The sequence below is a fragment of the Lolium perenne genome, chromosome 7 (genome assembly GCF_019359855.2).
Source record: "Lolium perenne isolate Kyuss_39 chromosome 7, Kyuss_2.0, whole genome shotgun sequence".
NCBI classification, from domain to species: Eukaryota; Viridiplantae; Streptophyta; class Magnoliopsida; order Poales; family Poaceae; genus Lolium; species Lolium perenne.
In genome coordinates, this window is record NC_067250.2 from 73603329 (window position 1) to 73630686 (window position 27358).

At 41.2% G+C, this 27358-nt stretch overlaps 1 pseudogene; it reads right to left on the bottom strand.

Moving 5' to 3' along the window:
* Positions 1-26704, bottom strand: LOC127315920 (ABC transporter A family member 8-like; annotated as a pseudogene).
* Between the last annotated feature and the right edge of the window lie 654 nt (positions 26705-27358).

Sequence of the window (27358 nt, forward strand, 5' to 3'; positions counted from 1 at the left end):
CTAGGAGAGTTCGTCGCTCGACCGTCTCGCCGTGGCGACTTTAACGAACACATCTTCCATGGTGGTGTCAGCGAGGCCCCATGCTTGGACTTCCGCTTTCTTCTTCAAATTTTCCATGGCCCTGAACACGTCTGCAATCCTCACCTCTTGCTTCGGCAGCTCGTGTTTCTGCGTTCCAGACAAATGGTACACCTTCCTTGCGCGTGGCGAGAGTTCCAGCACCAATTTCTGAACCACTCGTTCGAACTCCGACGATGTCGTGATTGTTAGCACTTAGCACATAGTACCCTCCGTATCTGGCGATGAGCTGCCATAGAAAATTTCCAGTACTTCAACAAACAACGCTGTCACAAATCACAACTTATTTAGTTATTTTGCATTGCCAACCGCTTATATCGTAAGATGAGTGTACCTCTTTCGGGCTTCCTATGCACTGGAGCCTGCCGTCTACCATGATACATAACCGATCGCAAAGGACTTCATGGAATGGGCTGCAAAGATGCCAAAACGAAGCAGTTGATTAATACTACCATGGAAGAGGAAACTAAGACCAAGAACAAGTGACCGAACGGTTGGATATATGTTGAAGATTACTAGTAAGAATGATTGCTCTATCTTGCTTTGCTTGCTTCACAGCACACCAGAGACTCTTCCTTGAAGCAGGATCTAGTCCAGTACTAGGTTCATCCATGTAGACGACCTGGGAAGCATTTACGAGAACGTAAGCAGTGTATAATTTCGTAGAGAAACAGAAAAGTATTGCCGTATGCTATACTTTAGCATCTCCAATCAGCGAGATGGCGACACTAAGACGCCTCTGCATGCCGCCACTGTACGTCCTCACTTGTTTATCAGGAGCACCACCATGCAGTAAATTTACACTCCTCAATGATTCTTCAACAGCCTACAAATCATCACCATTTCAGTATATTAATTTCCATCCTTCTTCAACTCTATAGGACAGTTCAATGAAACGAGAATACTCCAGGTTGAGAATCTCGGCGGTTCCATGAATTCGATGATACTACGAGATGGTATCCAACCCCCATGGTATCGTGTGCGATACTACGAGACAGTATCTAACCTCCATGGTGGAAATTTGTGAAGAAAATTACACACGATCGAAAGGAAACAAGAGATATAACTTTGCAATGAAACTTGATAATAGGTTGGCTTCGAGTCCCAAGGTGAATTAAGTACTTAAATACTAGGCCTTACATTTTTTTGGCGAGGTGGGAATAAGAAATTGAGTTCATAGGGTGAAACAATGTAAAAAAATTAGTCATTCATGTACAATGGCTTTGAAGTATACGGGCCTCAATAAATTTTTATGGTTTCATAATTAGTTATGCACATATCATGCATCTAATGTCAGCATATATTCAACGTAGTATATATGCTTCATTTACATGATCAGCCTTTATGAAGGACGTATAATATACTAGAAATTCAAATTAATAAATGAATTTGAGGTACTTATTCAAAGCTTATATCTTAAAATCACATTATCATGATACGACGATACAATTCTGCGATTGTGATACTAAAAACCAATAATAGGAGTAGCGATCAAATATATCAGACAATAGATCCTAATGGACATGAGGGTGGGGGTATAATAAAGTGTCAACACTAGAGGGGGTGATCAATAAATTCAAAATCATATCCTAGCAAGTGAGTTTGATGATACTAAACATAATTTTAAACCCATGTACTTGATCTAGAACATATGCTGATTTATCCTTCAAATTTTGTTATTGCATCATGAATTAGAGAACCTATATAGTTTTTTTATATGAGAAATGATATAGTTGATGCAACTTACAAGGTCCAAACTAGAACCATTGAGGTTCTTTAGTCGGCCATAAAACTGGAGATGTTCTCTGCCAGTCAGCATTTCCCAGAGCATACTACATTCCAACATAGACAAAGAAAAGAGGAAATCAGGTGGCCCATGAATGATTATTATTCCAAATCAAATACATTGATATAAATATTTTTCGCAAACAGGCCCATCTTACTCATTTTGTGGACAAACACCCATGTTATTATATATGTTCTCCATGTCAGTCTGTATGTTGAAATCTTCGACAAATGCATTTCCCGACGTTGGCTTTGTAAGCCCAATCATCTGTCAAATACCAGTAGGAAGAATGAATATAAAAAGAAGAATACCTTTTTTGGAACATTGAAAATAATTCCATTGGTGATATGTTAACTATCATTGAGCATGGTTGTATTGTCCTGGAATATATATCCATTGGCAACTAACAGATAATGTTATGATAAATAAAGGATCAACAAAATTATCATTAATTTCTTTGAGAAAAAAATAAAAAAGAGTTCGGATATTAAGGATATTACAGTATTATGTATACACATTTAACTTAATTTGGACACAATGTATTATTTAAGTGGACCCAATATCAAACCATGCTAATGAAAGAGCTCTTGCCAGCTCCGTTGGGACCAAGAATGCCCAAACACTCTCCATAAGGCAAAGCAAGTGATACGCCTCGTACTGCAAACTTGTCTGGGTTACCATCCTTTCCATGATATAATTTCTTGAGATCATCACACACAATAGCGTATCCACTACTCCGTTGTTGTAGTATTTGATCAACAACCTCTCTCTGTAATTCAACAATATAATAGTATTGGTCAGCACAAAACAAGTACCGATGACATTGGATATGCATACTTATGTTTTTACAGAAAAAATAATATGGTCACCAAGACATTATTATGATATTTTTTGGATGGACAATAAAGGTAATTATTTATAGTAATTTCGTAGAGAAACCTCATTTTTCTAGGCATGGGGTGAGTATCGATGAACATACAACAATGTTTGGTGGTAAAAAATCAATATGTGCTGGAGTGATGAAATATACTATAAGGAACTTACTTCTTTTATGATGTCTATCATTTCCAATTCAACGTGAATATCCTCATTGACTATTGCGTTAGCATTTATTCTTCTCGAGGTGGCTTTCTTATTTAGGACACACTTGATCATGGAAAGGGGACTAGACTTGTGTCCAGCTGAAGAAGCATGGTCAAAATAATATGCAATAGGAAGCAAAACCAACCACTCTAGGACAATAATAATAAGCACATCTTTCATTCCATTGTTTCTATCATTTAGATCACCCCATCTCATGCCAGGATATCCTGTTGCTGAAGCCCTAATGGCATATTGACCAAGCTCATATAGTCCCCGATATAATGAAAATGCAGGAATTATTTCGAGAACAGTAATCCAATGTCCTGCAGTAAGACAAGAGGGAAATATCATGCAGCAGGTCGTGCAGATTTTCAAAAATAAATCCTAAAACTGTAAGAAATTATTAGAAGCAGGAAGGGAAATATTCCAATATTATGCACTACTTTTGTAATTAAAAATAATGCTACTTCCATTCTCACATTGTTTCATCTATAATTAAATTACAAAAACAAATGATACTAATGTTATTTAAACATTGAAAAAAATAGAAATGGAAGTATTTGTTTAAAATTAATAATCAACTTACTTGGAAATTCTCCTTCAATAAAATTGTGTATAAGAGCTCCTGCCATGAAACCTGACCCAAAGATGTACACGTAGGCAATCGCTGTATAAATAAGACAACAATCAAGAAATACCACATATCTTGCACTACTGAGCGAAGTTAAAAATGACACAATTTGGAATACCTTGAGCAGTGTTAACTTTCGTAAATAATGTTGCAGCTAGGAAGGATAGTACGATCTGAAGATTAATGAAGCTAAAGAAGAAAACAAATTGGATACTATAATCATTCATCTTGAAAAAGTTTAAACCTACAAAGTAATAACTTAACTAAATTAACGACTTGAATTTATATATAATTTGAAGATAAACATTTTTGGATAGCTTGCTACCTATAAGGGATCCAAGAAGGACAAACATAACAAGATACAATGTAGACAAAATAAGGAAGTATGAATAGTTGATAATCCAGTAAGGGCCATCCCCGAGCCCATGCAGTTTCATCATTGTTCGCAACTTGTGTTGCTTTTCGTAGACAAGATATGTCAGCATAACCTGCATTACAATGTAAGAGGTTTAAACATGGTAATCATGCATCCTCCATAGAAATATGGTCATCACTTGATACCAAATAGAACATCAACATTAATGAATCCCCTTTTGTGGTGATGGAGGTTTGTGTTGGGAGGGGGAATCTATAATATCTAAATAGGAGCAACCCACTAAGGGTAATTCTCTCAACATGCAAGCATGCCACATCACTTTTTCAGTTTTTGATGAGTTGTATGCCACATCACTTCTTCCTACCAGTTATAGTGTTGAATTTATGTTTAGCTATGTCTTGATCGACGAGTAGACAACAACCATGCAGCATGCAGCACACCATAATATCTTTTCACGTCTTCCCTAATGCGCATGTCAGTGGTTCATTAAATTGGGGAAAAGATGAAGTAGAAACGGCTCGTGTCAGATCCCTTCGTCTCTTCCATTATGTCCACCAAGTATTGATGGATGCATCAAGAGTCATTAGCAGTCTCATTCGCTCTTCTGCTCCATTGATCTGCGCAACACACTTACTATATAATCTAACTCTGCCACCACTCCTCGCCACATGTACTATATTATCATCGACGGGCGATTTGGTTGATATTTGTTGTAAAAGGAACCCAAAATCTTGCTCGAGTATCCATCACATAGAGCCTTCTCCAAGCTCAATCTGGACACGCTCAGCTGGAGGATCTTCCATAGCGTAAGTTCCTATCTGGATTCTCAGTTTGCAACTTCCCTTAACTTTTTATAATGTAGATTGATACAGAAACAGATGACCAGTTGTATTCTTTCAAGATTTTTTTAACAGTGGAGTATGGTCAGGCGGTGAGTACATCTATGCTTGTGTGCTGGAATGATGCTACGAAATTTTTGGATTAGGTATCTCAAAATTCGTTACCCAGCACATGTTATTTCACAGAGTACTACTGCTAATGATTGTTTATCTCATCATCTCAACGAAAGTTGGTGTTCTCTTATATATAATTGCAGGTTTCTGTACGAGAAACATTCTTCCAATGTGAAGCCGATGCTTCTACTAAGCCTATCTTCTGTAGTTGTGCTTTACGGCAACAAAGAAAATACCGGGATGTAGCATTAGATGATTATTTGAAAATACATGTACATGATGCACATTTTTATCATCAAAGATTGTAAAAGTCACTTCTAAAAAAGTGAGTTGTTTATATATGATATTTCTTCGATTGTGAATTTGTGATGATTCATTCTCCTTTTCTATGTACCAACGTTTAGCAACATATTTTGTAACACAACAAGGCAATTATTCCCAAGAGCTACCCCGTGCACTTAGCCAAATTATTTCCTATTTTAATTGTTTAGATCAATGTCCAAATATTCTAAAAAAATATATCCTGCCGCAACGCGCAGGGCATCATCTAGTGAATATTAATATTTGAAGTACCATTGAACACGTCCCAGGTATTCAATAAATAATTTGATTATTCCTATTACTACACAACCATCAAAATGCCTAGTGATACAGTATTTATTAGCATTTGTATTTTTATATTTAAAACTAACAATTATGAAGTGTTAGCACAAACATGATAACTTACCGGGAACAACAATGCAACAACCCATTCAAAAAAGAGAGGGCCAACAGCAGTAGAAAATTCAAAAGCTTGGCGAGTCGAATGCTTAGGCATTTCTTTTATGAACTTGAGCAACATTTCTGCACCTGGGCCTAGTAGAAATTGCAGATAGGCATTGGAGACCTACACATATGCCAATTGATATGTTATTGGGAAAATGAGTAGTATAACTTCCTAATGTGTTGGAGTTAGAGCAATATTTTTGTAGAAGTAGAAGTACCGTAATAATTTTATGATGAGTTTTTTAAATTAAAAATATATTAAATTTAGAAAATTAGTATACATAAAATAGTACATCAAAACTGATTTGGTCTTGGAAGAGAAAAATTTATTGAATAGAGATATGTGACGGTTTTAACCCAGTTTTTTGCTAACTAACCGGGCAATTACATTCCTTTTTATTAAGGGGGTGAGGTAAAACTTTTGGCCTCCACTTAAAAAATCTATTTCATTGGAATAATAAATAGTGTACATTTGATACGCTTATGTCCAGCTGTTAGAGATAATGTTATTGAAAGGACTAGTGCTGGTTAGCCATCTAGCTTGATAATTTGTCCTAGTTAAAACAAATTGGGTCAACTAATCCAGTATAGTGTTTTACATGACCATCAGTATGCAGCAATCATCTTAGGTTACAATTACGAATTATTGAGAGCATTATGGTTCATATGTCATGGTACGATGTCGATAATGACCATGCGAGCTCACTCGCTATCTGTGATGTTCAGTTGCACTCACTATATTCACCATCATAATAAGTTTCCACTTTTTGCTCTTCCCTCACAACATAATAATCAGCTCTATACTCTGCAGGTCAAAGAACATTAGTACTGTACAATGTGCATAATAGTTTTTAAAATTTATTGCACGACAACTATCTAAAATGATAGATCTTAATATAGTGCATGCATGGATCCTAACGCAGTCTGGAGGGCCCCAGATAGAGGGTGCACCCTTTTGGGAGTTCAGAGACTTCTTTTGCTATGATGTTTGGTGTGAATTTGTTTTTGTAGATCAAAGAGTTTACAATCTTAAAATATTTGTAGAACTCAATCTTTTTAGCAGGTTCATAGATAAGAGGATCAATAATAGAACTTAATTTCATATGAACGAAGTTAGTGGCACCCACCACGTTCAATGAGCGTGAAACTCGCCGAAGTCCAAACGGCAATGTTGGAATGAAGGAGTTATTCTGGTAGGAAGAATTATATAGAGCTAGCACATTCAGAAACTTCTCGTTTGATTCCTGAAAATCATAGCCTACAATAACAGAGGTCGTAAGAGTTTGTCATGTATACAATACCATCATGTAATGTAAAGAAAATACTGTAGGCATAGAGAAGGAAAGGTGGCATACCCATTGTAATTTCATATATCCCTTCTCCTTTTTTTCCATTTCGGTAACCCTGAAAGGTTTCTTAATTTATTGTTGTTGAACTATTCCGCCACAATGGCAAACCTTGAACACATTTTATCTCTGTAACAATTAAATAAGCATCATAACTAACCTAGCAGTTCAACAAGAGATGGTGTATAAATGGTAAGGCACGGAGTATTGTTAGACTGATGGTTCATGTTAGTAAAATTAATAAAATAGCTTGGCTGCCAGGATATATCTCATCTGCGTAGCTATATATGATACTCCTTATGTCCCGAATTAGATGTCAAATATTTGTCTAGATTGGCATGTATCCATATACTAAAACGCGTCTAGATACATGCACATCTAGATAAATATGCGACAAATAATTCGGGACAGAGGGAGTACGAATTGTACCTTTCTGATCATCGGTAGCATCAACAGTAATGAGGATATCTGAATCACTGGATTTACACTGAGGTTTAATAACATATAGGGGTTGATCAGAGACAAAAGCAGGTTCAATAAAGCCAGTAGAAGCACCCCGCACATCTGTTCCCTGGATTTTGCATGATCACAAAACAAGCTTCTTCTGAGTTCTATCATGTAAGAAGCATGCGTAGGAATAGTGGTTAGTCTCACTTACAAGGAGAAGATTAGATAGGCTCGCAAGATGAGAAAGATTTGAAAGTGTTGAGCTTGTGAACAAGTTCTTCATGATAGCTGCCAAAGAAACATGCAAAGTATATGGATTAAAGAATATACATGTGGTGAATGCAGAGTTTTCTATATCAGTATATCACCCTTAACTAGAAACAATGAATATTTGGTATAAGTAGCACACATATTTTCTTATTATACAAAACACCTTACGTGAATTTATAGGGGACTAAAAGAATGTATGATTCCGATAGCTTACCATTAGATACGGTTTCGTTTGCTCCCGTGAAGGGTACAATAGCTGGGCAGGACTCTGATTTTCTGCATGATGCATCTGGTAAGCCTGTGAACACACTGGAGGGATCGTGAACAGCACGATACTCGGGGCGCGGTAATTGCAATAGAGCAGGCCATTCAGTAGGATTTTGTATGGGGCAACTTCTAGCCTGATCCACTGTGGAGTACTGGATTCCGCATACATTTTGGCAAGCACCAGTGCCGTTGGCATCAACACACTTACAACCACACCTGAACCTTGGCTGATCTAGCAAATTGTTGATGACACGTTGAAGTACACTAAGTAGCAGGCATAGAAATATTGGGATTAGGATTAGCCGAATGGTCGCCTTCCCGTTACGTTTCTGCAAGATGACATGGGTTTGACACCTTCTTAGCTTCACACAGACAAGTAGGCAACATTATACAACTACAGAAACTGATGTAAATCAACAAATTTAAATCCTTGGGTGCCGTAAGGGAACATAAAAACAGTAACACCAGATACATAAGCCCCTTCTCGAAAAAAGGGGGCTGCGCAGCAGGGACGCCACCTGGGTAACCCAATGCAGAACAGGGTACCCCTCGCCCTACTCCCTCCACCTTCGGACATGCAGCGCCGCCATAGAGCTCCAGATGAATTTTTGGTTCAAGAGCCATGGAAACATGCCGCAGAAATTGTTGGAATTTTGGCCCATATTGGATCAACACAATAAATATTTCAGAAATTCCTAATAAATCCTAGAGGCCCACATGGCCCATTCATGCATGGCAGGAGTGGGACAAAAGTTTAGTTCCACATTGCTAGTTGGAGAAGAGTTGGAGCAGCTTATAAGGGGAGCTCTTCATACCTTTTGTAAGAGAGAAATAATAGGAGGAAATAGGAGCTGACCACACGCGCGCTCCTCCTCCGACGACGCCGCTCGCTCGCCTCGTCACGCCGCGCCGCGCCGCGCCGCGGTTTGCGGGAATGCCTCGAGCCGAGAGCCTCTCTCTCTTTCTTTTTGCCACTCATGAACTGGTATATGAACATACACTAGAAATTGAAACGTTTTTCAGTGGGTTTTGAATACGTAGGCTGTTCAGCTTCGGCGATAAGGTTTTTGGGAAGCGTTCTACCGCGACTGCTGGCTTTAACATCGACACGGAGGCCGACGACTACTTCCCCAACGACGACTCGGCGATAAGGTTTTTGGGGAGCGTTCTACCGCGACTGCTGGCTTTAACATCGACACGGAGGCCGACGACTACTTCCCCAACGACGACTTCTTCCCTGACATCAGCAACCTCTTCAGCGACATGGCTCTCAACAGCGACAACGGCAACGCTGGTTCCTCTTCTGGACCGTATGTGTTATTGCTTTCCTTTTACGAGATCATTATCCTCTTTCTTCTCCTAGCAACAAGTTCAGGTTCATTGTCAGCAAACATATTGCCCTTCTCAATCAGTTTAGACATGTTTCTCCTTTACTCTATGGTGATTTGCATGACTAGTTTAATATCAAACTTTTTAGTCATGTTTTATCCAATGTTTTATTTGATTAAATCATGGGGAAAATTGCTAATATATTCAACAGAAATTACAGGAAGGAAACCACGTAGTGTATCTTGAACTTTTTTTTTTGAAATGGGGGAAATATCGTCCCAGCTTCTGCATCCAAGGGATGCACACGGCTTTTTATTAGATTATTCACAACACCTTACAAGAGCAATACAAAAGATCAAACTCGAAGCCACCTCACTAAACCTACAGAGGGATGAAGGGGGTGACAATTCACCAACACACATCAACCAAAAACCAAATGCCTTCCCAGACCGCCCAATAGCAGATGAGAAGCACATCCAGTCAAGCAGACTCCCAGCATACGTCAACGCCTACGCCATAGAAGTTGCTACCGCCGTCTTCCTCGACTCCATCTTCAAGAGAGATCATCGCATCGACCATGCCAGGCCTGCCATCGATGCCGCCACGGCGCCACCATGGTGCCAGACGACTCCACCATCCTGCGCGAGTCCATCACACTGCATCCGTCCCGAGACACCACTGCACCATGCCGCGGCGACTCGACGACGCCGACACAGCGAAAGCACACCGTTCCACCTCAGCACCACCGCCATCCATTGTCTGCTCCAAAACGATGCCCCCAACAGGGAGAACGGCGTTGCGCGCCGCCATCGTCCGATCCGGGAGACCCGGGTCTAGGATTTCCCCCGGAGCAGCCCAGACGAAGAAACGCAGGCTGCAGAGACAATGCCTTCAACAAGGTAACGACGAAACACGCCGCCATCATCCGCCATGACAGAAGTCCAGCCGGCTTTCACCGGCAGCTGCGCCTCGCCATCGGGGGCTAGGCGACGGATCGCGAGATCCGCCACGGCTAGTCCCACAACTAGTCGATCTCCTCCGGCGAGAGAGAAGACCACCACCGCGGTGCCACGATCAGTGGCCCCAGACGCCCGCCACCTGCCACCAGGTCGACGGCATCACCGCCATCCAGGGCCACCGCCCATGGTGCCGTGGTCCCTGATACGTCTCCGACGTATCGATAATTTCTTATGTTCCATGCCACATTATTGATGATATCTACATGTTTTATGCACACTTTATGTCATATTCGTGCATTTTCTGGAACTAACCTATTAACAAGATGCCAAAGTGCCAGTTGCTGTTTTCTGCTGTTTTTGGTTTCAGAAATCCTAGTAACGAAATATTCTCGGAATTGGACGAAATCAACGTCCAGGGTCCTATTTTGCCACGAAGCTTCCAGAAGACCGAAGAGGAGACGAAGTGGGGCCACGAGGCGGCCAAACCCTAGGGCGGCGCGGCCTGGCCCCTGGCCGCGTGGCCCTATGGTGTGGGCCCCTCGTGCCGCCTCCTGACCTGCCCTTCCGCCTACTTAAAGCCTCCGTCGCGAAACCCCCAGTACCGAGAGCCACGATACGGAAAACCTTACTGAGACGCCGCCGCCGCCAATCCCATCTCGGGGGATTCAGGAGATCGCCTCCGGCACCCTACCGGAGAGGGGATTCATCTCCCGGAGGACTCTACGCCGCCATGGTCGCCTCCGGAGTGATGTGTGAGTAGTCTACCCCTGGACTATGGGTCCATAGCAGTAGCTAGATGGTTGTCTTCTCCCCATTGTGCTTAATTGTCGGGTCTTGTGAGCTGCCTAACATGATCAAGATCATCTATCTGTAATTCTATATGTTGCGTTTGTTGGGATCCGATGAATAGAGAATACTTGTTATGTTGATTATCAAAGTTATGTCTATGTGTTGTTTATGATCTTGCATGCTCTCCGTTATTAGTAGATACTCTGGCCAAGTTGATGCTAGTAACTCCAAGAGGGAGTATTTATGCTCGATAGTGGGTTCATGTCTCCGTGAATCTGGAGGGGTGACAAGAACCTCTAAGATTATGGATGTGCTGTTGCCACTAGGGATAAAACATTGGTGCTATGTTCAAGGATGTAGTCACTGATTACATTACGCGCAATACTTAATGCAATTGTCTGTTGTTAGCAACTTAATACTGGAGGGGGTTCGGATGATAACCTGAAGGTGGACTTTTTAGGCATAGATGCATGCTGGATAGCGGTCTATGCACTTTGTCGTAATGCCCAATTAAATCTCACTATACTCATCATAATATGTATGTGCATGGTCATGCCCTCTTTATTTGTCAATTGCCCAACTGTAATTTGTTCACCCAACATGCTGTTTATCTTATGGGAGAGACACCTCTAGTGAACTGTGGACCCCGGTCCAATTCTCTATACTGAAATACAATCTACTGCAATACTGTTTTACTGTTTTCTGCAAACAATCATCTTCCACACAATACGGTTAATCCTTTATTACAGCAAGCCGGTGAGATTGACAACCTCACTGTTTCGTTGGGGCAAAGTACTTTGGTTGTGTTGTGCAGGTTCCACGTTGGCGCCGGAATCTCTGGTGTTGCGCCGCACTACATCCCGCCGCCATCAACCTTCAACGTGCTTCTTGACTCCTACTGGTTCGATTAAACCTTGGTTTCTTACTGAGGGAAACTTGCCGCTGTGCGCATCACACCTTCCTCTTGGGGTTCCCAACGGACGTGTCAACCACACGCATCAAGCAAATTTCTGGCGCCGTTGCCGGGGAGATCAAGACACGCTGCAAGGGGAGTCTCCACTTCCCAATCTCTTTACTTTGTTTTTGTCTTGCTTAGTTTTATTTACTACTTTGTTTGCTGCATTAAATCAAAATACAAAAAAATTAGTTGCTAGTTTTACTTTAATTGCTATCTTGTTTGCTATATCAAAAACACAAAAAAAAAATTAGTTACTTGTATTTGCTTTACTTATTTCATCATGTTTCCTCCTAAGTTTGTTCTTAAAGATGTACCGGTAGGCCGAGGGTCTATCCTTGGGAAAGATAATATAGAAGATTTTTTCACTCATATTAGTACGGTTGAAGATTTTGAAGATAGACACTTGGTAGAACTTGCTCCTACTTATGAAATTGCTGTTGCTTCTTTAGTACACGCGTTAGAAGCTAGATTTATTAATCTTAATCCTGTGATTCAACATATGTTTCTTACACTCAGTGATATGGAAGAAGGAGAAAAGAAAGATTTTGTATTAGAAACCCTTCTTAAAGAATTTGGGGGAATAGCGAGAGAAGCTAGAAAAGTCTTCACTAAATATAATATGCTAGGCTCTTATACCAACTTTGCCAGTACCCTTGAGAAGATGGAAAAGGATAGACAAAAGTACACTAATGAAGTTAATTATGAGGGGGATATTAAAACATCAATACCTTGCAAGCTCTTGGGAATGTGTGAGGCACTAGAAAAGAATTTTGATTGGATTGTTCCTGAAGATTTGTTTGATGAGAGTAGCAAGCCCAAGACTAATGAAAAGGGAGCCTCTGAAACTCACATAGAAAAGATAAAATGCATAGTTGAGAAAACTCCACACCCCGCTGAAGATGCTCCACCCATTGATAATACTTGATACACACTTTCTGCGCCTAGCTGAAAGGCGTTAAAGAAAAGCGCTTATGGGAGACAACCCATGGTTTTTACTACAGTACTTTGTTTTTATTTTGTGTCTTGGAAGTTGTTTACTACTGTAGCAACCTCTCCTTATCTTAGTTTAGTGTTTTGTTGTGCCAAGTAAAGTCGTTGATAGAAAAGTTCATACTAGATTTGGATTACTGCGCAGAAACAGATTTCTTTGCTCTCATGAATCTGGGCTTGTTTTCTCTGTAGATAACTCAGAAAATTATGCCAATTTACGTGAGTGATCCTCCGATATGTACGCAACTTTCATTCAATTTGAGCATTTTCATTTGAGCAAGTCTGGTGTCTCGATAAAATTCGTCAATACGAACTGTTCTGTTTTGACAGATTCTGCCTTTTATTTCGCATTGCCTCTTTTGCTATGTTGGATGAATTTCTTTGATCCATTAATGTCCAGTAGCTTTATGCAATGTCCAGAAGTATTAAGAATGATTATGTCACTGATACGTCTCCGACGTATCGATAATTTCTTGTGTTCCATGCCACATTATTGATGTTATCTACATGTTTTATGCACACTTTATGTCATATTCGTGCATTTTCTGGAACTAACCTATTAACAAGATGCCAAAGTGCCAGTTCCTGTTTTCTGCTGTTTTTGCTTTCAGAAATCCTAGTAACGAAATATTCTCGGAATCGGACGAAATCAACGCCCAAGTTCCTATTTTCACCGGAAGCATCCAGAACACCCGGGAAGGACCAGAGGGGGGGCACTGGGCCCCCAGACCATAGGCTGGCGCGGCCCAGGCCCTGGCCGCGCCACCCTATGGTGTGGGCACCCCTTCGACCCCCCTGCGCCGCCTCTTCGCCTATAAAATCCCTTTCGACCTAAAAACGTAGGACCAATTGACGAAACTCCAGAAAGACTCCAGGGGCGCCGCCGCCATCGCGAAACTCCAATTCGGGGGATAGAACTCTGTTTCGGCACCCTGCCGGGACGGGGAATTGCCCCCGGAGCCATCTCCACCGCCGTCTTCACCGCCATCTTCACCGCCATCGCTGCCTCCATGATGAGGAGGGAGTAATCCACCCCCGAGGCTGAGGGCTCCGCTGTAGCTATGTGGTTCATCTCTCTCCCATGTACCTCAATACAATAATCTCATGAGCTGCTTTACATGATTGAGATTCATATGAGTTTTGTATCACTACTATTCTATGTGCTACTCTAGCAATGTTATTAAAGTAGTTCTATTCCTCCTGCACGATGTAATGGTGACAGTGTGTGCATCCGTGTTAGTACTTGGTTTATGCTATGATCATGATCTCCCGTAGATTATGGAGTTAACTATTGCTATGATAGTATTGATGTGATCTATTCCTCCTACATATGCATGAAGGTGACAGTGTGCATGCTATGTTAGTACTTGGTTTAGTCTTTTGATCTATCTTACACTATAAGGTTACTAAAATATGAACATTAATTGTGGAGCTTGTTATCTCCGGCATTGAGGGTTCGTGTAATCCTACGCAATGTGTTCATCATCCAACAAAAGTGTAGAGTATGCATTTATCTATTCTGTTATGTGATCAATGTTGAGAGTGTCCACTAGTGAAGGTGTAATCCCTAGGCCTTGTTCCTAAATACTGCTGCGTTACTACTGCTTGTTTACTGTTTCACTGTGTTACTACTGCTGCAATACTACCACCATCAACTACACGCCAGCAAGCTATTTTCTGGCACCGTTGCTACTGCTCATATATATTCATACCACCTGTATTTCACTATCTCTTCGCCGAACTAGTGCACCTATTAGGTGTGTTGGGGACACAAGAGACTTCTTGCTTTGTGGTTGCAGGGTTGCATGAGAGGGATATCTTTGACCTCTTCCTCCCTGAGTTCGATAAACCTTGGGTGATCCACTTAAGGGAAAACTTGCTGCTGTTCTACAAACCTCTCGCTCTTGGAGGCCCAACACTGCTCTACAGGAAAGGAGGGGGAAGTAGACATCAAGCTATTTTCTGGCGCCGTTGCCGGGGAGGAAAGGTAAAAGGTACTCACACTCCGGACCTCGGCTACCAAGCTATTTTCCGCCGTTGTAAGTACTCGAAGCTATTTCCTTTAGATCCTGCAATTGCATCTTTTTGTTTCTTGTTTACACTAGTTAGGCATAATGGAAAACAACAAAAAAATTGGTGAGCTTTTTAATCTTTTTCCTGATTTAGAATTGTTTGATGCGAAAATTAAAAAACCTATGGAACCTTATTTGCATGCTAGTAGCGATGTTATTAGTATGAATGCAATTACTGCTAATACTATGGAAAAGTCTAAGCTTGGGGAAGCTAGTTTATATAAAAATAATCTTTTTTGCTCCTCAGCTTTGGAAGAAATATTTTGCTCTGATAATGCTTTATCTCCCATATGCGATAACTCTAATGATGCTTCTGATATTTTAAATCCACCTGCTGAAAGTATTCCGTATAAAATACCTATGAAAATTATTGAACGTGTTATGGACAACCATTATAAAGGGGATGGAACTGTCCATCCTAGAGATCATTTACTGTTTTTGCATGAATTATGCGGGTTATTCAAGTGCGCAGGTATCTCTATGGATGAAGTGAGGAAGAAGCTATTCTCTGTTTCGCTGTCTGGTAAAGCGGCGCATTGGTATAAATTGTTGGAGAATAGACATTCTCTTGGTTGGGAGGAAATTGCATCTCTCTTTTATTCTAAATTTTATCCTCCTCATGAAGTGCATATTGATAGGAATTATATTTATAACTTTTATCCTCGTGATGGAGAGAGTATTTCTCAAGCGTGGGGGAGACTGAAGTCACTAATGCTCAAATGTCCCATTCATGAGCTCCCCCGTAATGTTATTGTTAATAATTTTTATGCGAGGCTTTCAGGACAACACAAGGACTATCTGGACGCGTGTTCGGAGGGATCTTTCACAAGCAAGGAGGTTGAAGCTAGGTGGGACCTTCTTGATTGGATTGAGGACAACGCTGAAGGATGGGAGAACGACAAAGGTAAAGAGTCAGGTATAAATTATGATTATGAATGCATTGAAGCTTTTATGGATACCGATAAATTTCGAAATATGAGTGCTACTTATGGCCTTGACTCTCAAGTTGCTGCAAATCTTTATAAATCCTTTGCTTCTCATTTTGAATTGCCTAAGAAGAATTTTGATAAGTATCATGAACCTTTTAAAGAGGCTTTCATGAAGAATCAAATTGTTGTTAATTATTGCAATAAGCATGCTCAAACTCCTAAGAATGCTATATCTTATAAGCATGTTAATTTTTGTGGAATGCATAGACCTTGTGGAATTAATCAAGTCAAAGATGAATATTGCATCCATCATTTTAATGAAAAAACTAGAAAGTGGTTTAGGGCTCTAGATGATCTTGGTAAAAAAGTTTGTGCCCTCTATCCTTTTATTTGTGAAGTTTGCCATGAAGTGGGTCATTTTAATTTTCAATGCTCCTCCAATGATAATTTGAACCCAATGAGTGCTGCAAATTTGTATTGTGATGATGAAATTACTCCTAATCAGCATGATGAACTTACTTTATTTTTGGGGTGTGAAGAACTATCGAGAAAAATCTCTTTGTTACATATGAGTGATCTTGATATTGATGATGTCCTGCATGGGTGTTTTTCTTATTGCATTGATAATAGCCATACAAATACTTGCATACAAAATATTTTAGAAGATGACACCTTGCCAAAATATGATAGGACCGCTGTGTGTTTTCAACTAATTAATGAAAAGGAGGGATCCTCCCAAGTTTCTTCTATTGTTTCGGAAAGTAAATCAGGTTATGCGGACGAGCCACCCTTCAAGCCTCTTCCTCCTAAAGAAGGGAACGAGGAGAAGGAAGAGAAGAAGAAGAAGAAGAAGGGAACGAAGAAGAAGAAGAAGGAGAATAAAAAGAAAGAGGTAACGGCGTATCCCCGCGTGAATGAGATAACGCTAGGTAATCGTAAGTATGTTGCTCCTAATGATTATTGTGATAATGAATCTGAATACGATGATCTTCCTATACCCTTTACATACATTAGCAATCATGATTTGAATGAGCAAACTACTTTTGATATTGCAAATCTCTGGGAAACTAATTCTGAAAATGATGATGATAATAATTGCCATAGTGTCAGTGCTATCCATGCTTCCTCCCATAATGATATAGAAAGCTCTAAGCTTGGGGAAGAGGTGTTTGAAAATCCTTTTGCTACTGATCATTATGTGTTTGATACATCTCCTTCTAATAACAATGATGGTATGGACACAGATAAACCAACTGTGAAAGATAACTATTCTATTTCTTATGATGACACTGTGCCTCCGACCTTTGATGATTATTATAAAGAATGCTATGATATAGGTTATAACTATCCTTATGAAACTTGTCATAGTCATGATTAGATTACCAAGAACAATTCCCTTAGTATGCAACTTGTTTACCATGTTCAAATTCTTGATAATAATCTTGCTCCAATTACTATTAATGAGAATAACTCTTCTTATGCCAAATTTAATGATACTTCTATGCATATGAACCATGATAAGAATGTTTTAAGTGATGAGTATATTGTGGATTTCATCAATGATGCTACTGAAAGTTATTATGAGAGAGGGAAATATGGTTGTATGCATCTTAATAATATTAAGTTTCCCCTATTTATGTCGAGAATCTTGAAGTTACTCGTGTTTTATCCTCTTATGCTTGTCACTTTGTTCTTCATGAATTCATTTGTGTACAAGATTCCTCTGCATAGGAAGCATGTTAGGCTTAAATGTGTTTTGAATTTGCCTCTTGAAGCTCTCTTTTGCTTCGAATACTATTTCCTGCGAGTGGATCATTAAAACTGCTGAGCCCATCTTAATGGCTATAAAGAAAGAACTTCTTGGGAGATAACTCATGTGTTATTTTGCTACAGTATTTTGTTTTATATTTGTGTCTTGGAAGTTGTTTACTACTGTAGCAACCTATCCTTATCTTAGTTTTGTGTTTTGTTGTGCCAAGTGAAGCCTCTAATCGAAGGTTGATACTAGATTTGGATTTCTGCGCAGAAACAGATTTCTATCTGTCACGAATCTGGGCTGTTTTCTCTGTAGAAAAATCAGAAAAATATGCCAATTTACGTGCGTGTTCCTCAGATATGTACGCAACTTTCATTAGTTTTGAGTTTTCTGATATGAGCAACGGAAGTATTTATTAGAAATTCGTCTTTACGGACTGTTCTGTTTTGACAGATTCTGCCTTTTATTTCGCATTGCTTCTTTCGCTGTGTTGGGTGGATTTCTTTGTTCCATTACCTTCCAGTAGCTTTGAGCAATGTCCAGAAGTGTTAAGAATGATTGTGTCACCTCTGAATATGTTAATTTTTATTGTGCACTAACCCTCTAATGAGTTATTTCGAGTTTGGTGTGGAGGAAGTTTTCAAGGATCAAGAGAGGAGTATGATGCAACATGATCAAGGAAAGTGAAAGCTCTAAGCTTGGGGATGCCCCGGTGGTTCACCCCTGCATATATCAAGAAGACTCAAGCGTCTGAGCTTGGGGATGCCCAAGGCATCCCCTTCTTCATCTACAAATTATCAGGTTCCTTCTCTTGAAACTATATTTTTATTCGGTCACATCTTATGTGCTTTACTTGGAGCGTCTGTATGCTTTTATTTTTGTTTGTGTTTGAATAAATTGGATTACATCATGCTTGTGTGGGAGAGAGACACGCTCCGCTGTTGCATATGAACACATGTGTTCTTAGCTTTTAGTATTCATGACGAAGTTTCTTCTTCGTTAAATTGTTATATGGTTGGAATTGGAAAATGATACATGTAGTATTTGCTATAATGTCTTGGGTAATGTGATACTTGGCAATTGTTGTGCTCATGTTTAAGCTCTTGCATCATATGCTTTGCACCCATTAATGAAGAAATACATAGAGCTTGTTAAAATTTGGTTTGCATGAGTGGTTTCTCTAGAGTCTAGATATTTTCTAGTGAGGTGTTTGAACAACAAGGAAGACGATGTATAGTCTTATAATGCTTGTAATATGTCTTTTATGTGAGTTTTGCTGCACCGGTTCATCCTTGTGTTTGTTTCAAATAAGCCTTGCTAGCCTAAACCTTGTATCGAGAGGGAATACTTCTCATGCATCCAAAATACTTGAGCCAACCACTATGCCATTTGTGTCCACCATACCTACCTACTACATGGTATTTTCCGCCATTCCAAAGTAAATTGCTTGAGTGCTACCTTTAAAATTCCATCATTCACCTTTGCAATATATAGCTCATGGGACAAATAGCTTAAAAACTATTGTGGTATTGAATATGTAATTATGCACTTTAGCTCTTATTAAGTTGCTTGTTGTGCGATAACCATGTTCACTGGGGACGCCATCAACTACTCTTTGTTGAATTTCATGTGAGTTGCTATGCATGTCCATGTTGTCTGAAGTAAGAGAGATCTACCACCTTATGGTTAAGCATGCATATTGTTAGAGAAGAACATTGGGCTGCTAACTAAAGCCATGATCCATGGTGGAAGTTTCAGTTTTGGACATATATCCTCTATCTCAAATGAGAAAATTATTAATTGTTGTTACATGCTTATGCATAAAAGAGGAGTCCATTATCTGTTGTCTATGTTGTCCCGGTATGGATGTCTAAGTTGAGAATAATCAATAGCGAGAAATCCAATGCGAGCTTTCTCCTTAGACCTTTGTACAGGCGGCATAGAGGTACCCCTTTGTGACACTTGGTAAAAACATGTGCATTGTGATGATCCGGTAGTCCAAGCTAATTAGGACAAGGTGCGGGCACTATTAGTACACTATGCATGAGGCTTGCAACTTATAAGATATAATTTACATGATACATATGCTTTATTACTAACGTTGACAAAATTGTTTCATGTTTTCAAAATAAAAGCTCTAGCACAAATATAGCAATCGATGCTTTCCTCTTTGAAGGACCATTCTTTTACTTTCATTGTTGAGTCAGTTCACCTATTTCTCTCCATCTCAAGAAGCAAACACTTGTGTGAACTGTGCATTGATTCTTACATACTTGCATATTGCACTTATTATATTACTCTATGTTGACAATATCCATGAGATATACATGTTATAAGTTGAAAGCAACCGCTGAAACTTAATCTTCCATTGTGTTGCTTCAATACCTCTACTTTGAATTATTGCTTTATGAGTTAACTCTTATGCAAGACTTATTGATGCTTGTCTTGAAGTACTATTCATGAAAAGTCTTTGCTTTATGATTCAGTTGTTTACTCATGTCATTACCATTGTTTTGATCGCTGCATTCATTACATATGTTTACAATATGATCAAGTTTATGATGGCATGTCACTCCAGAAATTATCTGTATTATCGTTTTACCTGCTCGGGACGAGCAGAACTAAGCTTGGGGATGCTGATACGTCTCCGACGTATCGATAATTTCTTGTGTTCCATGCCACATTATTGATGTTATCTACATGTTTTATGCACACTTTATGTCATATTCGTGCATTTTCTGGAACTAACCTATTAACAAGATGCCGAAGTGCCGAGTTCGTTTTCTGCTGTTTTTGGTTTCAGAAATCCTAGTAACGAAATATTCTCGGAATCGGACGAAATCAACGCCCAAGTTCCTATTTTCACCGGAAGCATCCAGAACACCCGGGAAGGACCAGAGGGGGGGGGCACTGGGCCCCCAGACCATAGGCCGGCGCGGCCCAGGCCCTGGCCGCGCCACCCTATGGTGTGGGCACCCCTTCGACCCCCCCTGCGCCGCCTCTTCGCCTATAAAATCCCTTTCGACCTAAAAATGCAGGACCAATTGACGAAACTCCAGAAAGACTCCAGGGGCGCCGCCATCGCGATCTCCAATTCGGGGGACAGAACTCTGTTTCGGCACCCTGCCGGGACGGGGAATTGCCCCCGGAGCCATCTCCACCGCCGTCTTCACCGCCATCTTCACCGCCATCGCTGCCTCCATGATGAGGAGGGAGTAATCCACCCCCGAGGCTGAGGGCTCCGCTGTAGCTATGTGGTTCATCTCTCTCCCATGTACCTCAATACAATAATCTCATGAGCTGCTTTACATGATTGAGATTCATATGAGTTTTGTATCACTACTATTCTATGTGCTACTCTAGCAATATTATTAAAGTAGTTCTATTCCTCCTGCACGATGTAATGGTGACAGTGTGTGCATCCGTGTTAGTACTTGGTTTATGCTATGATCATGATCTCCCGTAGATTATGGAGTTAACTATTGCTATGATAGTATTGATGTGATCTATTCCTCCTACATATGCATGAAGGTGACAGTGTGCATGCTATGTTAGTACTTGGTTTAGTCTTTTGATCTATCTTACACTATAAGGTTACTAAAATATGAACATTAATTGTGGAGCTTGTTAACTCCGGCATTGAGGGTTCGTGTAATCCTACGCAATGTGTTCATCATCCAACAAAAGTGTAGAGTATGCATTTATCTATTCTGTTATGTGATCAATGTTGAGAGTGTCCACTAGTGAAGGTGTAATCCCTAGGCCTTGTTCCTAAATACTGCTGCGTTACTACTGCTTGTTTACTGTTTCACTGTGTTACTACTGCTGCAATACTACCACCATCAACTACACGCCAGCAAGCTATTTTCTGGCACCGTTGCTACTGCTCATATATATTCATACCACCTGTATTTCACTATCTCTTCGCCGAACTAGTGCACCTATTAGGTGTGTTGGGGACACAAGAGACTTCTTGCTTTGTGGTTGCAGGGTTGCATGAGAGGGATATCTTTGACCTCTTCCTCACTGAGTTCGATAAACATTGGGTGATCCACTTAAGGGAAAACTTGCTGCTGTTCTACAAACCTCTGCTCTTGGAGGCCCAACACTGTCTACAGGAAAAGGAGGGGGAAGTAGACATCAGTCACCTCTGAACATGTTAATTTTTATTGTCCACTAACCCTCTAATGAGTTGTTCTAAGTTTGGTGTGGAGGAAGTTTTCAAGGATCAAGAGAGGGAGATGATACAACATGATCAAGGAGAGTGAAAGCTCTAAGCTTGGGGATGCCCCGGTGGTTCACCCCTGCATATTCTAAGAAGACTCAAGCGTCTAAGCTTGGGGATGCCCAAGGCATCCCCTTCTTCATCGACAACATTATCAGGTTCCTCCCCTGAAACTATATTTTTATTCCATCACATCTTATGTGCTTTTCTTGGAGCGTCGGTTTGTTTTTGTTTTTTGTTTTGTTTGAATAAAATGGATCCTAGCATTCACTTTATGGGAGAGAGACACGCTCCGCTGTAGCATATGGACAAGTATGTCCTTAGGCTCTACTCATAGTATTCATGGCGAAGTTTCTTCTTCGTTAAATTGTTATATGGTTGGAATTGGAAAATGATACATGTAGTAATTGCTATAAATGTCTTGGATAATGTGATACTTGGCAATTGTTGTGCTCATGTTTAAGCTCTTGCATCATATACTTTGCACCCATTAATGAAGAAATACATAGAGCATGCTAAAATTTGGTTTGCATATTTGGTCTCTCTAAGGTCTAGATAATTTCTAGTATTGAGTTTGAACAACAAGGAAGACGGTGTAGAGTCTTATAATGTTTACAATATGTCTTTTATGTGAGTTTTGCTGCACCGGTTCATCCTTGTGTTTGTTTCAAATAACCTTGCTAGCCTAAACCTTGTATCGAGAGGGATTACTTCTCATGCATCCAAAATCCTTGAGCCAACCACTATGCCATTTGTGTCCACCATACCTACCTACTACATGGTATTTCTCCGCCATTCCAAAGTAAATTGCTTGAGTGCTACCTTTAAAATTCCATCATTCACCTTTACAATATATAGCTCATGGGACAAATAGCTTAAAAACTATTGTGGTATTGAATATGTACTTATGCACTTTATCTCTTATTAAGTTGCTCGTTGTGCGATAACCATGTTCACTGGGGACGCCATCAACTACTCTTTGTTGAATTTCATGTGAGTTGCTATGCATGTTCGTCTTGTCTGAAGTAAGAGCGATCTACCACCTTATGGTTAAGCATGCATATTGTTAGAGAAGAACATTGGGCCGCTAACTAAAGCCATGATCCATGGTGGAAGTTTCAGTTTTGGACAATATCCTCAATCTCATATGAGAAAATTATTAATTGTTGTCACATGCTTATGCATAAAAGAGGAGTCCATTATCTGTTGTCTATGTTGTCCCGGTATGGATGTCTAAGTTGAGAATAATCAATAGCGAGAAATCCAATGCGAGCTTTCTCCTTAGACCTTTGTACAGGCGGCATAGAGGTACCCCTTTGTGACACTTGGTTAAAACATGTGCATTGCGATGATCCGGTAGTCCAAGCTAATTAGGACAAGGTGCGGGCACTATTAGTATACTATGCATGGGGCTTGCAACTTGTAAGATATAATTTACATGATACATATGCTTTATTACTACCGTTGACAAAATTGTTTCATGTTTTCAAAATAAAAGCTCTAGCACAAATATAGCAATCGATGCTTTTCCTCTATGGAGGACTATTCTTTTACTTTCATTGTTGAGTCAGTTCACCTATTTCTCTCCACCTCAAGAAGCAAACACTTGTGTGAACTGTGCATTGATTCCTACATACTTGCATATTGCACTTATTATATTACTCTATGTTGACAATATCCATGAGATATACATGTTACAAGTTGAAAGCAACCGCTGAAACTTAATCTTCCTTTGTGTTGCTTCAATGCTTTTACTTTGAATTATTGCTTTATGAGTTAACTCTTATGCAAGACTTATTGATGCTTGTCTTGAAGTACTATTCATGAAAAGTCTTTGCTATATGATTCACTTGTTTACTCATGTCATATACATTGTTTTGATCGCTGCATTCACTACATATGCTTTACAAATAGTATGATCAAGGTTATGATGGCATGTCACTCCAGAAATTATCTTTGTTATCGTTTTACCTGCTCGGGACGAGCAGAACTAAGCTTGGGGATGCTGATACGTCTCCGACGTATCGATAATTTCTTATGTTCCATGCCACATTATTGATGATATCTACATATTTTATGCACACTTTATGTCATATTCGTGCATTTTCTGGAACTAACCTATTAACAAGATGCCGAAGTGCCGATTCTTTGTTTTCTGCTGTTTTTGGTTTCAGAAATCCTAGTAACGAAATATTCTCGGAATTGGACGAAATCAACGCCCAGGGTCCTATTTTGCCACGAAGCTTCGAGAAGACCGAAGAGGAGACGAAGTGGGGCCACGAGACGGCCAAACCCTAGGGCGGCGCGGCCTGGCCCCTGGCCGCGCGGCCCTATGGTGTGGGCCCCTCGTGCCGCCTCCTGACCTGCCCTTCCGCCTACTTAAAGCCTCCGTCGCGAAACCCCCAGTACCGAGAGCCACGATACGGAAAACCTTACTGAGACGCCGCCGCCGCCAATCCCATCTCGGGGGATTCAGGAGATCGCCTCCGGCACCCTGCCGGAGAGGGGATTCATCTCCCGGAGGACTCTACGCCGCCATGGTCGCCTCCGGAGTGATGTGTGAGTAGTCTACCCCTGGACTATGGGTCCATAGCAGTAGCTAGATGGTTGTCTTCTCCCCATTGTGCTTAATTGTCGGGTCTTGTGAGCTGCCTAACATGATCAAGATCATCTATCTGTAATTCTATATGTTGCGTTTGTTGGGATCCGATGAATAGAGAATACTTGTTATGTTGATTATCAAAGTTATGTCTATGTGTTGTTTATGATCTTGCATGCTCTCCGTTATTAGTAGATGCTCTGGCCAAGTTGATGCTAGTAACTCCAAGAGGGAGTATTTATGCTCGATAGTGGGTTCATGTCTCCGTGAATCTGGAGGGGTGACAAGAACCTCTAAGGTTATGGATGTGCTGTTGCCACTAGGGATAAAACATTGGTGCTATGTTCAAGGATGTAGTCACTGATTACATTACGCGCAATACTTAATGCAATTGTCTATTGTTAGCAACTTAATACTGGAGGGGGTTCGGATGATAACCTGAAGGTGGACTTTTTAGGCATAGATGCATGCTGGATAGCGGTCTATGTACTTTGTCGTAATGCCCAATTAAATCTCACTATACTCATCATAATATGTATGTGCATGGTCATGCCCTCTTTATTTGTCAATTGCCCAACTGTAATTTGTTCACCCAACATGCTGTTTATCTTATGGGAGAGACACCTCTAGTGAACTGTGGACTCCGGTCCAATTCTCTATACTGAAATACAATCTACTGCAATACTGTTTTACTGTTTTCTGCAAACAATCATCTTCCACACAATACGGTTAATCCTTTGTTACAGCAAGCCGGTGAGATTGACAACCTCACTGTTTCGTTGGGGCAAAGTACTTTGGTTGTGTTGTGCAGGTTCCACGTTGGCGCCGGAATCTCTGGTGTTGCGCCGCACTACATCCCGCCGCCATCAACCTTCAACGTGCTTTTTGACTCCTACTGGTTCGATTAAACCTTGGTTTCTTACTGAGGGAAACTTGCCGCTGTGCGCATCACACCTTCCTCTTGGGGTTCCCAACGGACGTGTCAACCACACGCATCAGTCCCAAACCTCGAGGAGGAGCAGTGCAAGATCCGTCTCCATCACCGCTGGCCCGGCGATGCCGAGGCTAGGACAGAAGGAGAGGATCGCGCCGCCAGATTCCGGGTTTGCTCCGCCGCCCCCATCACCGTCCGCCCGAAGACCGCGGCGAGGAAGAGGAGAGCCGCACCCCCAGGTCATGGCCATGCCGCCGCCACCATCACCGGCCGACCGGCGAGGGGCCGCGCCACCACCGCCCTCCATGGCCCGGGGCCATCCCCCCGTGCGGAGGCTAGCCTCCATCCGCCGCACGGAGGGATCACGCGAGGAGCCTCGCCGCCCCCTTCACCGGCCACGCCCGGCTTCGCCGGCGACGACCTCCGGGGACGACGAGGAGGGCGGGAGAGGGAGGGTAGGACGGCGGCGGCGGCTAGGGTTTTTCGCATGGTTACTGCAACTGCTGAAACTTGACAACGATCTAGCGCAATTCTTTCGCATGATTCCGGGCTGAACCTAAGTTCTTTCGCATGATTACTGCAACTGCTGAAACTTGACAACGATCTAGCGCAAAGGAATGCAGAAGATACTGCGGCCTGTTGTTGATTGCGTGAGTTCGGGCTAGCCGGCTAGGTACAAGCTAGAGAAGTCAATGAAGGAAAAACACGCCCGGTGTTGATGATCAACCTTGTCAGAACATAAATAGAATGAGGTGGTTTGGCGTTTCGTGGTTCCGACTTGTATTGAGCGCTTGATTGCTCGCGGTTCTAACAGATTTTTTGGGTGATCAATAAAGTTTCTCTTCGGCACAGAAGAAAAATCAAATACAGCTGAAATTCTAAATTGTTACTACCAGACCAGCAAATAAAACCAAATTTATGTAGTATCCACCTTGCCGCAGTATAGCAAATGATCTCTCCCACCGTTAGGTCCATCTTTATCTTACGAAATCAGATAATGAGATAACCAGACACGCCGACAAAATCCCAGTTAATTTCTACCCCCAAACGGAAGAATGGGAGTGGATCATACCTGGAAGATGAGATTTTTTCGCAGGAGAGCATTGATCTGCGTCGCGAAGCTCGGTGGCCTTGACGCCGCAGCTGCCGCCGAGGCCTCCATTACGCAAGGCGTATCTTCTCCGTCTCTATCTCTGACCCACGTTTCGAATTGGTGGAGTTGGAGTCTTGCAACTGCAAGGAAAAACCTTATTAATTAGCCGTTGAGATCTCGAGATCGGAACTTATGAAGGCAACCGCAGAAGAGATGCTTCCCGCCACATGTCTCGGTGACTGTCAACTCAGTCTGCCTTTTTTTTTTCTTCTTCGAAAGACACTACATATTTAGGCACATCTACATCCTACCCTATGAGCACCTTCTAGGCACTGAGTCTAAAATAATAATCTGATGGGTTTTAAGAATAACAAAGTCACCACATGCGTATTACGAGACACCAAAGTGTTAAACCTGGGATTTGATTTGGTGTACATTTTTTAAATCGACCGAACTGCTAATGTTCGTGTCGTTTACATCCTCGCCTATAAAATGTCCCGCTCAATCTTCCCGTCTACTGCATCCCACATCGGCACCAGGCCTCCCTATAAATCTATTCTCGGTTAGATCGTCCTCGTGGCATCTGATTTGGAGGACGGGCACACTCCAGTGACTCCTGACACTCAATTGTCGACGTCGGAGAAGTTGTTGGTTGTTAGCTCGGACGATGAGCCGAACGTCATGGAGGAGGAGGATGTGCAGGAGCATATATGGTGGTGGAGG